Below are 13,299 nucleotides of genomic sequence, written 5' to 3' on the forward strand. Positions count from 1 at the left end.
GCTTTTCCACTAGAGACTGGTACTAGACAAGGCTGCTCACTTTCTCCACCACTTTTTAATACAGTGCTGGAAGTCTTAGCCAATCAATCAGGAAAGAGAACAATATAAAAGGCATTCGAATAGGCAAAGAAGAGTTGAAAATGTTTTTATCTGCAAATGACATGATAGCATTCTTAGAACACCCAAAGTTTTCCTTGAAACTGCTTGAAGTAATTAATGAATACAGTAAAGTGGCAGGATACAAAATCAACATCCAAAAATCTATAGCATTTCTATATACAAACAACAAGTTCAGAAAAGAGGACCTGAAGAAAGGAATCCCTTTTACCATAGCCACAGAATGTATAAAATACCTGGGGATAAACCTAACTAAGGAAGTCAAAGACCTTTACAAAGAAAACTATGAAAATCTTAAAAAATATATTGAAAAGGACTTAAAAAACTGCAAGGACATCCCATGATCCTGGATTAGAAGAATTAAAATTTTAAAAATGGCAATTCTACCCAAGTTAATATACATATTTAATGCAATTCCAATCAAAATACCAGATACATTCTTCACAGATCTAGAAAAGACAAAAATAGTATTTGTCTAGAATTATAAAAGACCTCGTATTACCAAAACAATCCTGTGCAAGAAAAGTGGAGTGAGTGGCATATCACTCCCAGACCCCAAAATATACTATAAAGATGTGATAATCAAAACAGCATGGTATTGGCACAAAAACAAACAGGTGGGGCAATGGAATAGACTAGAGACCCCAGAAATAAACCCCAAAACTTACAGCCAACTGATTTTTGACAAAGGATATCAGTCAATCCAGTGGGAAACGGAAAACCTTTTTAGTGAATGGTGCTAGAAAACTGGGTATCCATCTGCAGAAAGATGAAACTGAATTTCCATTTTTCACCGTTAACAAAAATCAACTCAAAATGAATCAAAGATCTGAATCTAAGATCTCAAACTATAAAACTACTGATGGAAAACACTGGGGAGATGCTTGGAGACACTCAAGTGGGCAAAGACTTCTTAAATAAGACTCCCAAAGCACAGGTAACAATCCCTAAAATAGGCAAGTGGGACTATATCAGATTAATAAGTTTCTGCATAGCAAAGGACACAGTCATTAGTGTGAATCAACAACCCTCAGGATGGGAAAATATTTTTGTAAAATATGCCTTAGATAAGGTGCTGATAACCAGAATACACACGGAACTCAAGTGGCTTACCTGAACAACAACAACAAAAAAAAGAGTAATCCAATAAAAAGAAGGGAAAACAACCTAAACAAAAATCTTTTCTAAGGAAGACATATGGACAGCCAAAAAGCATATGAAGAAATGCTCATCATCCCTCATCATAAGGGAGATACAGATTAAAACCATAATGAGATACCACCAAACCCCTATGAGAATGGTGAGGATTAAAAATACAAAAAGTGGGGACCAGCAGTTAGCATAATGGCTATGTTGCTGGACTCCCATGCAGTCAACCGCAGCTTGAGTCCCGGACCCGGTGGCTTAAACTCATGCCAGGCACGTGTGCATACATGCCCAAGATCCCAAGAGGAGAATGGAGGAGAAGGGATTACAATGTGGCCATCCCTCCTAGGGGGTGATTTCTCACTTTCTGTCTCTCTCTCTCTCTCTCTCTGGTGAGTGCATGTATCCTATAGCAAAAAAAAAAAAAAAAAAAGTAGTAAGTGTTGGTGGGGATGTGGTGAAAGGGGAACTCTCCTATACTATTGGTGGAAATGTAAACTGGTTCAGACAGTGTGGAAAATAATATGGAGGTTCCTCAAAGGTCTACAAATGGAACTACCATTTGATCCAGCAATCCCACTTCTACCCAAATGGCAAGGAGAATGCTCAGTTGGGAAGCCCTTGCACATCAATGTTTATTGCAGCATTATTCATGATCACTATGACATGGAACCAACCCAAATGTCCACAAACAGATGAATGGATGGAAAAAGTATGGCACATATACTCTATGGAATACTACTCATCCATAAAAAACAACAAGACCCTGAAATATGATAGGAAGTGATCAAATATGATCTATTGCTGGGTGAAGCAAGCCAGGATATGAAAGAAAGATATTATATGTGTCCACTTAATTTATACCAACTATCAGCACTTTATGGTAGAGATCAAAATAATGGAGGACATAAAAGCAGTGAAAATAGTTATGGATGCTGAAGACAATGGGAATGTGGAGCAGGGGAGTGAAGAGTATAGAGAAGGATAGCAAGAGAACAAATAGAGAGGCATGATAGTAGTGGGACACAGAAATGGTTTATTACCTGTTGATGATAACCTGTATAGTATTCTCAGCTGGACTGGTCTGAGAAGTATTTCATGTTGGTTAAATTCTTTATAAAAGCCAAATAATATATAGTGATTAAATGTTTAAAAAAATAATGAGAATAAATAAAATAATCTGAAAAAATGATGAAAAGCTATTTGATGGTGATGATGTGGATAGTAATATCTTTGGACTAATATGCATGGTAATCGTGCTAGAAAAAGAAATGTAATACACTGTAAAGATATATGTGATTCTATGTAATATAAAAAAGACTATGATATTAATAAATAAAATTTAGAAGAGTAAATGAGCTAGTATATGTAAAGTACACAGAAAGTACTCTCCCACATCCTGTAGTATTGCTGTCTTTTGCTGACCTGCATCTACTATCCTAGAGCCCCAAGTCTCAACCATGACAGAACCCAGAAAGTAAAGGAACCTTGGAAGCCATCCCCTTTTATCCATTCTGGAATCTTCTTTCTGATGTCTTGGCCAAGTCAGCTTGCCCTTACTTGAGCATACCTAATGACAAGGTCCTCCCCACTGAAACACCTGTTCCCTCTCTAGACATTTAAGAGATCATCTCTGCCCTAGGTCTGTGTCTATTTTCTTGTTTCTTCTGCCTGTTGCTCCATCTGTTGAAATCTGAGATAACAAGGCCATGCATATTTAAATGAGGAGGACAGTTAATGGTACACTATTAAGCCTATGGGCTCTAGGAGCAGATGGCATGGATTGAGTCTCAGTTTCACCATTTATTGGTTATATGATCTTGGGCAGCTTAATCTTTCTGTGCCTCAGATCCCTCATGTGCAAAATGGTCATACTAGTCCCACCAATCTCATAGATTGTCCTAAGGATCAAACGAGATAACGAGCCTGGTACCTAAGGCTCAATAAATGTTAACAGTGATGCTGATGCTGTTGCTATCCCCTGTGGGTGTTTGCTCCTTCAGGCTCAGCATCCCTGTTTCCTTCATTTGTTCCTGAAATGACAATTCCCAACACCCCTCAGCCCTCTCCTGAGTAGCTCCAGTTAACACTATGCCTCTCTATGTCCCCGGAACTGAGCTTGGGACTGTGGAGGACTGTCCCTATAAAAGGAGTGTAAACCCAGTGAACAGGGTCAGAGATTAGAGCGCTAGCTTCTCTGTACCTGCTGGCATAATAAAGGTTATGGAGTTCTCCTATCTCTCCGAGTACTGTTTCACTTCCAGCGTCTGGTTTTTCTGCAACAGTATGACTTTGTCCCAGGGACGGTGCTTGCTCAATTGCTCTCCCTCTCTCTTGCCCTTGAACACACATGCCTTCTTGCACTATATATATATATATATATATATATATTTCATATCCACTGCTCAGCCTCCAGAATGTGTCTCCTCCTCCACCAGACTGCATGCACTGTTCCAGGTCACAGCACAGAATAGATGTGCAAGAAAAATTGGCAGAATGAATGAATGAATGAATGAATGTGAACCTTCATATATGTGTACTCCTTAGCTTCTTCCCTTCATCACAATTACTTTCTTATCACCTTTCTTTGAATGTCAGAGAGGTTACTATTATCTGATTAACTAATTGCAGATAAGGTATAAGTGAGAGATAACAGCATCTCTCCTCAGATCACCTGGGAGGTTGGATTTCAGAAGCGTCTCCAATGTTCTTATCACAAACATCTGAGTAATACAATTTCAGGTGTCATGGGAGAGAGATTTTGGAAAAAGAAGGTGAATACTTTACCGTCCTCCCCAAATCAGACCACTTTATGTTCTCCTAATTCAGACCTTTGCATAAGAAATGCCTGAACACAGAGTCTTTAGAGAATATACTGAAATGTGTATAGATTACAAATAATATTCATAAACACCATATATGGCCCATAGGATTCTTTCAGTCTTGACCCCTCCCAGGGAGTATCTCACAAAACAGATCATATTCTCCCCTTTAAACCTGTATCATGCCATTCAATTAGCAGAAAAATGCCTGTCTCAAAATCTAGTCTTGTCCAGATAATAAACATCAATAACAATAGAAAGATAGAGGTGCTTTTGTATTTTTAATATAATTTCAATAAGTTATTGAAAATAGCTGAGTATCTCATTCATTTGCATTGGTTAGGAGAATAGATCTTTTTTTTTTTTTTTTTTTACCCTGAAGTACTTAGACTGACCTGCCTCTTTGATAAGGAAGACCAGAAAGTGGTATGGCAGAGAAGGGATTGCAACAAGGCAATCGCCCCCGGGGGGATGAAAAGAAGAAAAGAAAAGAAAAGAAAAGAAAAGAAAAGAAAAGAAAAGAAAAGAAAAGAAAAGAGAAGAGAAGAGAAGAGAAGAGAAGAGAAGAGAAGAGAAGAGAAGAGAAGAGAAGAGAAGAGAAGAGGAAAGGAAAGGAAAGGAAAGGAAAGGAAAGGAAAGGGGAATTTGATAGGGTATTTCCTATGTTTCTAGCAGTTGAAAACTGAGGGTTAAGGCTGGGATTTATATCCCAGACATAGCTTGTTTAGCTCCTTAAAATATATTCAACTTTAAAAATTGAAGTAAGAGGGACCAGCAGTTGGTGAAATGCCTGTGTTGCTGGACTTCCATGTAGTCAATCGTGGTTCAAGTCCTGAACCCAGTGGCTTAAAACTCACGCTGGGTGCATATGCGTGCGTGCCCAAGATCCCAAGAGGTGAATGGAAGAGAAGGGATTGCAGTGTGACCAACCCCCGCCAGGGGGAGATTTCTTGCTTTCTGTCTCTCTGTCTCTCTCTCTTTCTGGTGAGTGCACCCACCCTATAGCAAAAAACTCTCCAAAAATAAATAAATAAATAAAAATTGAAGTAAGAGTTAAAAACTGGTGACTCGGCCAAATGCCTCTAGTTAATGTGTACAAAACTGACACCCCCTGTTTCTCTTCTCTTCTTCCTCTCCCTTTCTATTATAAAATTTGAGTTTGACCTCCTTTTAACAGAACATCCACGCCCCATGGCACCATACTTTCCTCATGGCTGTTGTCCTCTACTTATTGTACGAATACGGAATTTATGTACGAATTTATGTTTTAATGCTTTTGCGTCCCCTGAGGCACTAGGGTTTGAGACCCATACGTTTGGGATGTTGAGCAATTTGTAAAGGAAAGAGAGACTTATACTTATCATTTTAGAGCATTTACTATGACTAGGCACTGTGGTATATATACTTTCTTTTTTAATTATTATTTTTTTATTTTTTTTAAGGTTTACACCATAGGGCATGTGAGTGACATGCCACAGACAGAGAGAGGGAAAGTGAAAAATCACTTCCCAGGAGGGGATGGCCTTACCACAATCCTTTTTTCTCTATTCTCCTCCCCAGATTTTGGGTACTATCACACACCCAGCAGGAGTTTCAAGCCTCCGGGTCCAGGATTCGAATTGTGGTCAGTCATGTGGGAACCCAACAGCTTTAATCACCACGCCACCTACTAGTCCCTACATTTACTTCCCATATATTATTTCTATCTTCTATAACTACATGAGACTAAGACTAACTAGCCCACAGCCACAGAGCTCGTAAACAGTAGAGACAGGAGTGGTACCCAGACAAAGCTTCTCCAAAGTAAGCCGCCGTGTCCTCTGTACCCTTAGAAAGTATTTAGGGAAATAACTGCAGAGGCTTTAACTCAGCAGCAAGCAATAGGTGGATCTGAAATACAAAACCCAGAAAAGAGAAAAAGATAGACAAGCCCCAGAATAAAACTGTGAAAGTGCTCAGGATGGAAGAAATCCTTAAAAGCATGAGGGAAAGTTTTTATAACCAACTGATCTTGTGTACGTGAGCATATATTTTTTATTTTGTTGAAGTTTTCATGACACTAGGTTCCAAGTGGAGCTTTTCATTTATCTGAGGACAGTGTAAACAGAGCACCTGAGCTGATAATCCTCAGAAGCAGACCAGAAAGGGACAGAACAGTTGGTAACTGGACACCTCTTGAAAATTCTAGGCTTGGGATCAGCAGATGGTGTAATGGTTACTTTGCTGGACTTCCACGTAGTCAATCGTACATAGTTCAAGTCCCAGACCTGGCAACTTAAAACTCACACCAGGTACGTATGCATGCATGCCCAAAATCCAGAGAGAAGAATGGAGGAGAAGGGACTGCAGCATGGCCATCCCTCCTGGGGGGTGACTTCTCACTTTCAGTCTCTCTGTGTTCCCTGTGAGAACATGTGCCTTGTAGGGGAAAAAAAATCTCTCTTTAAAAAAGGGGGGAGGATCAGCAGCTGGCATAATGGTTACGTTGCTGGGCTCTCACGTAGTCAACTGCAGTTTAAGTCCTGGACTGGACCCCATGGCTTAAAACTCACACCAGGAGCACATGCATGTGTGCCCAAAATCCAGAGAGGAGAATGGAGGAAAAGGGATTGCAGCATGGCCATCTCCCCTGGGGGGGGTGATTTCTTGCTTTCTGATCTCTGTCTCTCTCAAGCACATGCGCCCTATAGCAAAAATTTCTGTATAAAAAAAAAAAAAAAAGAAAGAAAAGAAAATTCCACACTAGTGGTGGGCCCCTTATCTACTGATTAAAAGAGCCAATGTTATATTGCCAGCCAAACAGTTCAAATTCCAGCTGTGGTGACTTGAAAAACACAAAGGGTGTGTATTAGTGCCCCAAATCCCAAAGGATGAAGAAATGGGAGAGAAGGGATTACAGTGTGACCATGCCCCATTACAAGGTATGTTCTCCCCCCCTCTCTCCTCTGTTTTTCTGGCAATTAAAAAAAAAAAAACAATAATAGGGACCAGCAGATGGCGTAATGGCTACATCGCTAGACTCCCATGTAGTCAACCGTGGTTTGAGTCCTGGACTCAGTGACACAAACTCACACCAGGCACATGTGCATGTGTGCCCAAGAGAATGGAGGAGAAGGGATTACAGTGTGGCCATCCCACCTGGGAGGTGATTTCTTGCTTTCTGTCTCTCTGTCTTTCTGGCGAGCACATGTGCCCTATACAAAAAAACTCTCCAAAAAAAATTAATAATAATAATAATAATAATAATCTAGAGGCCAGCAGATGGTATGGTGGTTAAGGCACTAGACTCCCACATGACCAACCATGGTTTGAGTCCTGGAACAGGTAGCTAGTTTTCTCATCTTTTTTCTCTCTCTCACATGTGCCCTATAGCAAATTATAATGATACTAATAATAAATGAAATTAAATAAATAATTCTTTTAAAAATATATCCAGGTTAGTCAATCCTCAGTGGCGATAGGGACCCTCTTACTCTGTGTGTGTATGTAACAGAGATCACATGATGAGGTAGCAGTGGCCCCAAACTGCTTCTCCTTACGTCTTTAGGCAGGACCTCTTGCTGTGCCCTGTGCTGGAAGGCTGAGGCACAGTCCCCACCCTCCTGGAACTTGGGATCTAGAGGTACATTCTTTCCTTTTGAATCTCATCTAACCAGAATTTCAAATACTGGGTTGTCGAAGAAGTCATGACATATTTTTTCTATGTTCAAATGCATCATAATGTTTCCGACAATCCAATATTTCTGGCAATCACTTTCTTTTTCTTTTTTTTTAAGATTTATTTATTATTTCATTCCATGTGTTATGATTATTATTATTTTTTAATTTGACCAGAGAGTGAGAAAAAGGGAAAGGGAGAAAGCAAGCCACCACGTCTGGGACTTGAACTGCAGTTGACCATGTGGGAATCCAGCACCTTTAACCACCATACCACCTGCCAGCCCCCTGGCAATCATTTTCAAGCATGAAATATTTCCTAGAACATTGAGAGTTTTGTCAAACAGAGGTAGACCATAGGTATTCCCCAGTTTCCAGATCCCAGACTGCTATGGACTGAATCATGTCCCTTCGTAGGTTGAAGCCCTAAGCCCCAATGACTGTATTAGAGACAGGCACTTCGAGGAGGATTAAATTAAATGAGGTCATAGATGGAGCCTTAATCCAATAGAGGACATGAAAGATGAACTAGCCTGGAGCCACAGAGCTGGCTTCCACATACAGAAGATACCAGGGCTCTCTTTCCACGTGCATGTTCAGAGGAGAGGCCATGTGAACACCCAGCAAGAGCAGCTAGGAAGAGAGGCCACGCCAGAAGCCAGCCATGCTGACCCCTGATCCAGGTCCAGAACTGCAAGGAACTAAATTGCCTAAGCCACCAAGTCTACTGGGGTTTGTTTCAAAGCCTGAACTGACTAATGCACAGGAAAACTTTGGGACCATGTCATATCGATGAAGCCAAATTTGCTGGTAAGGGTATTTGGAGGAAGAATCTCCCCAGATAAGAGGTTGGTGGCCTCCAGTCTTTACTCTTGTCTCCTAAACTTGGCAAGTGCATTTGAATTTGAACAGGAAGGCCCTACTACTGGTAGCAAAGCCAAGGTGACAGAAGGTGATGTTGGTTGAAAGCTGGTTTTTGTTTTTGTGGGTTTTTTAGTTTACTGTAGGGTGGCATCTGTTCACTGGAGAGAGAGAGAGAAATCACCCCCAAGGGGATGGCCATGCGGAATTCCTTTCTCCCCCGTTCTCTTCCAGAATTTTGGGCATGAAAGCATATGTGCCCAGCATATTCTTCAAGTCTCTGGGTCCAGGACTCAAACCAAGAGTCAGTCACATGAGATCCACCAGCTTTAACCTCTGTACTATCTGCTGGTCTTCTTGAAAGTTTTGAACCAAAACTTGGACCCTAATGTAGGGTGGCATCTGTTCACTGGAGAGAGAGAAAGTGAGAAATCACCCCCAAGGGGATGGCCATGTGGAATTCCTTTCTCCCCCGTTCTCTTCCAGAATTTTAGGCATGAAAGCATATGTGCCCAGCATATTCTTCAAGTCTCTGGGTCCAGGACTCAAACCAAGAGTCAGTCACATGAGATCCACCAGCTTTAACCTCTGTACTATCTGCTGGTCTTCTTGAAAGTTTTGAACCAAAACTTGGACCCTAATCATAAGAAAGAAATCGAGGCCAACAGATGACATGGTGGCTAAGGCAGCTCGACTCCTACATGGCTGACTGTGGCTCAAATCCTGAACCTGGCAGCTTCCTTTGTCACTTTCCTTCTCTCTCTCTCTCTCTCTCTCTCTCTCTCAATTTCAAAGAAACAAAATTTTAAAATGGCAATGAATAAAATTAAATTTAAAAAATGTGATAAGAAAGAAAAATCCTCTATGAGGAACTGTAAGTTGGTTAATAACCAGTGACTAGCCAAGTGGCATTCCCTAGTTATAGAGGCTGTGTAAGAGGAAAACAGGGAGGCATACCAATCTGCATGTCTAGTTCTGTATTATAAGTATCCAAGAAAATGAAAGATTGAGTTAAAACTACGTAAGATCAAAGAGAAATTGCATTAGTCATATATATTAGTCTATATATTAAAGCATAGTCCTGGCTTTAAGATTTCAACTATTGGGACCAGCGGATGGCATAATGGTTACAATGCTGGACTCCCTCATAGTCAACCGCAGTTCAAGTCCTGGACCCAGTGACTTAAAACTCAAACGGGGTGCGTGTGCATATGTGCCCAAAATCCATTGAGGAGAATGGAGAACTGTGGTGTGGCTATCCCTCCTGGGGAAGTGATTTCTCGCTTTCTGTCTCTCTGTCTCTGTCTTTCTGGCAAGCTCATGCACCTATAGCAAAAATCCCTCTCTAAAAAAATTTTCAACTGCTAAAGGAAACCCAGTGTTTCTTAAACATTTCTCCCCTTCACCTCTCATTTTTCTATTACCAATAAGATCATCAATGAATTTTATAGATACCCATGCTCTCTGCATCTAGTAAGTTCTCTATAATACTTGTTGATAACCACAGTGTATTAACTTCTCTCTGAAAGTTGCCTGTGACCAATGCTAGCTAGAGCACTATTCAATTTGAATTTTAGGAATAAAATACTCATGGGATCAACCATGGATATCCTCATCAACACGGTTACTACAAGTTTCAGGATCTTGCTGATACGACCTTTAATTATGGCAACTCCCACTAACCTTGAAGAATACATCTTCAGAATTCCGTGACCATTCTAAACAGGATTTCTGTGCTGAGGGTAATTAAAAAGAAACTTCCCTTCCTGTGACATTTCTATTTCATCTGGAAACCAAGCAATTATCCTCCTGCTAAGCAGACAAGCTGCCCCAGGTCCTGAACATGTGACTGAGAGCACTTATTCCCCCCTGTGAGCAAACCATCTTCACATCTCCACCTGTGACCAAGCCTGAGACAGCTGCTTTGTCCTGAGAAGGAGCTGTCCTATGCCTGTGGGAACCATGTGCAACACATAAACACACTGGTTTACTTAATGTCATGTTGAAAGGGCAAGGACACACACTGGTCATGCAATGCTGCGTGTAAATAACAACCACACACGAGTATACATGGTTGTCTCGGCAGTAGGAGATCTGCTCTCGGCTCCTAACGGCGACAGTCAGGACTTAGCTAAACTATCATTCCCTGGTTCTCTTGGACTCTTCCTTAGCCTCTACATATCCCTGATCTTTTCAAGATTATTCTGCCAACTTCTGAAGGAAAGGGATCAAGGCTATGAAAGAGACATATAAGAATCTCAGTTATGGGGCCATCAGGTAGATCCATAAGGCAGTAGATCCCCATGTGGCCAACCATGGTTCAAATCCCAGACCCCAAAGCTTGAAAATACTTTGGATGTATATGCATATGCACCCAAAATCCCAAGAAAAATGGTGGAGAAGTCTTGCAGCATGGCCATCCCCCCTGTGGGGAGTGGGGGTAATTTCTCACTTTCCCTCTGTCTCTCTCCAGTGAGTACATGTGCCTTATGGCAAATAAATAAATAAATATATATATACATATATATATATACACACATGCATATACATACATACATATACACACATATATACATATCTACACACACACACGCACATACATACATACATATCAGTTATATTAAGAGAAATGCAAACTAAAACCACACTAAAGCCACCATTTCTCGTCAGTTTAGCAGAAATGCAATATTGGATAGCATGCTCTGTTAGCCATTCTAAAGGCTAATAGATATTGTTACATATACTATTTTACATATTGTAGGTAGGAATTCAAAATGATGTAACTATAGGACAACTTGGCGATATCAAGCAAAATTATACATGCATTTTCTCTTTGACTCAAAAAAATGCCCTGTGAGGAATCTATCCCAAAAGAAAAAGAAATGAACGGGTTAGAATATAATCACAAGACAAACCCTAATGTAATGGAGTATTCTAGGCAGTGGTCGACAGTTGCTAATCTCTCTCTCTCTCTCTCTCTCTCTCTCTCTCTCTCTCTCTCTCTCTCTCTCTCTCTCTCTCTCTCTCTCTCTCTCTCTCTCTCACACACACACACACACACACACACATGTGCTTCCAGACAGAAGGTCACAATACTTCCTGTAAAGAATTCTTGTGAGAAATATCAAAGGGTCTGATCAAGCCTCTAGAATTAACTGCCAAATTACAGGAACTATGAGGGACACAAGAATGGTCAACAACACCATAAGGTATGCAATCAATGAAATGCTATAGAATAAACAACCTTGCTAAGAATTTTCTAGAATTTATGAAAGAGATTAATCCTAAAATTAAGGAATTACAAGGAATCCTGAGCAAGTTTTAGAGAAAGAAATCCACTTTTATACACATCATACTGAAAATGGTATACAGTAAAAACAAGACCTTAAAAGGAGCTAGAAAGGGGCTAGCCAGTGGAGTGGTATTTAAGGCTCTGGACTCCCACATGGCAGACTGCTGTTCGAGTCCTGGACCTGGCAACTTGAAAATCATACCAGATGCGTATGCATGTGTGCCCCAAATCCCAGGAGGAGAATGGAGGAGAAGGGACTGTCATGTGACCATCCCCCTGGGGGGAGTGATTTCTTACTTTCCCTTTCAATGTGTATGTGTTTCTCTTTCTCTGTTGAATGCATGTGCCCTATGGCAAAAACCTTTAAAAAGAAAAAAAAAGCCAGAAAGAAAAATATTATCCACAAAATACATCTCATAAAAAAGACAGAAGAAATTTGCCGGTTGACACCAATATCTAACTGTTCTTTTTTTTTTTTTTCTTAGGTTTTGGTCATAGGACGTGTCCACATGCCAAAGACAGACAAAGAGAGGGAAAGTAAGAAATCACCCTCCGGGGGGAATGGCCATGCTGCAATCCTTTCTCCTCCATTCTTCTCCTGGGATTTTGAACACGCATGCAAATCCTCCTGGAGTACTTTTCAAGCCACCAGGTCCAAGCCTCAAAGTATGGTCGTGTGGGAGTTCAGCGCCTTAATCACCACATCACCTGCTGGCCGCTCAATATCTATTGTTCTTAAGCGAAGGACCAAAATCTAAGTTTTCCTTCTCAGAGAGAGGCTGCATATCTGCAACAAGGGAGGATAATACAGATTATGTACACATGGACTTTGAGAACTTTGTGAAGGAAAATGAATGAATAAGTGCTTTGAAATTCATACATAGTTTCTTCATTATATGCATTTTCCATTCCGTTCTTTCTCTGAAGACCTCTCATAAATCCTCTGCTTAAAATCACTCTTTGTTTATAAAGCATTTTTGTCTGCTTTTCTTGTTTCTATTAAAGAATGAAAAAAAAAAACCCATTCCTTTAGTGTCCAGGTAGGAATGCTGAAATTAAATGTTACCATGGGCCCTAGGTTGTGCCTACAAAGACTTGGTTGGGTCCTAGCCCGCAACTCGGGGTCCACCATCGCCAGCACCCTGGGATGAAAATGTAGGGGTACTGCCTGCACGGTGCATCTGATGTGATAGATTAGGCTGGCCTCTGCCTCCTGGGATCCTGCAATTTCCTGGGATTGGAGGTGGATGACAGTATCAGGACCCCATTGAGTGCTGTATCTCTCTCTCTCTCTCTCATTCAAAGAAGAAATCAATGAATAAACTTAAGAAAAAAAATTGATGCCTGAGTCCCAAACCATATCTAATCATAACTTCTCAGGATAGGGTCAAGGAAAAAAAGTAT

General features: G+C 40.7%; 1 protein-coding gene across 3 annotated transcripts in view; it reads right to left on the reverse strand.

Annotated features, from left to right (window-relative positions):
• TMCC3 (transmembrane and coiled-coil domain family 3) overlaps nucleotides 1-13,299 on the reverse strand; it is a 389,672-nt gene that overhangs the window by 344,234 nt on the left and 32,139 nt on the right. The gene's annotated exons all lie outside the window — the stretch shown is intronic.

This window comes from Tupaia chinensis, unplaced genomic scaffold (assembly GCF_000334495.1).
Source record: "Tupaia chinensis unplaced genomic scaffold, TupChi_1.0 Scaffold000423_1, whole genome shotgun sequence".
NCBI classification, from domain to species: domain Eukaryota; kingdom Metazoa; phylum Chordata; class Mammalia; order Scandentia; family Tupaiidae; genus Tupaia; species Tupaia belangeri.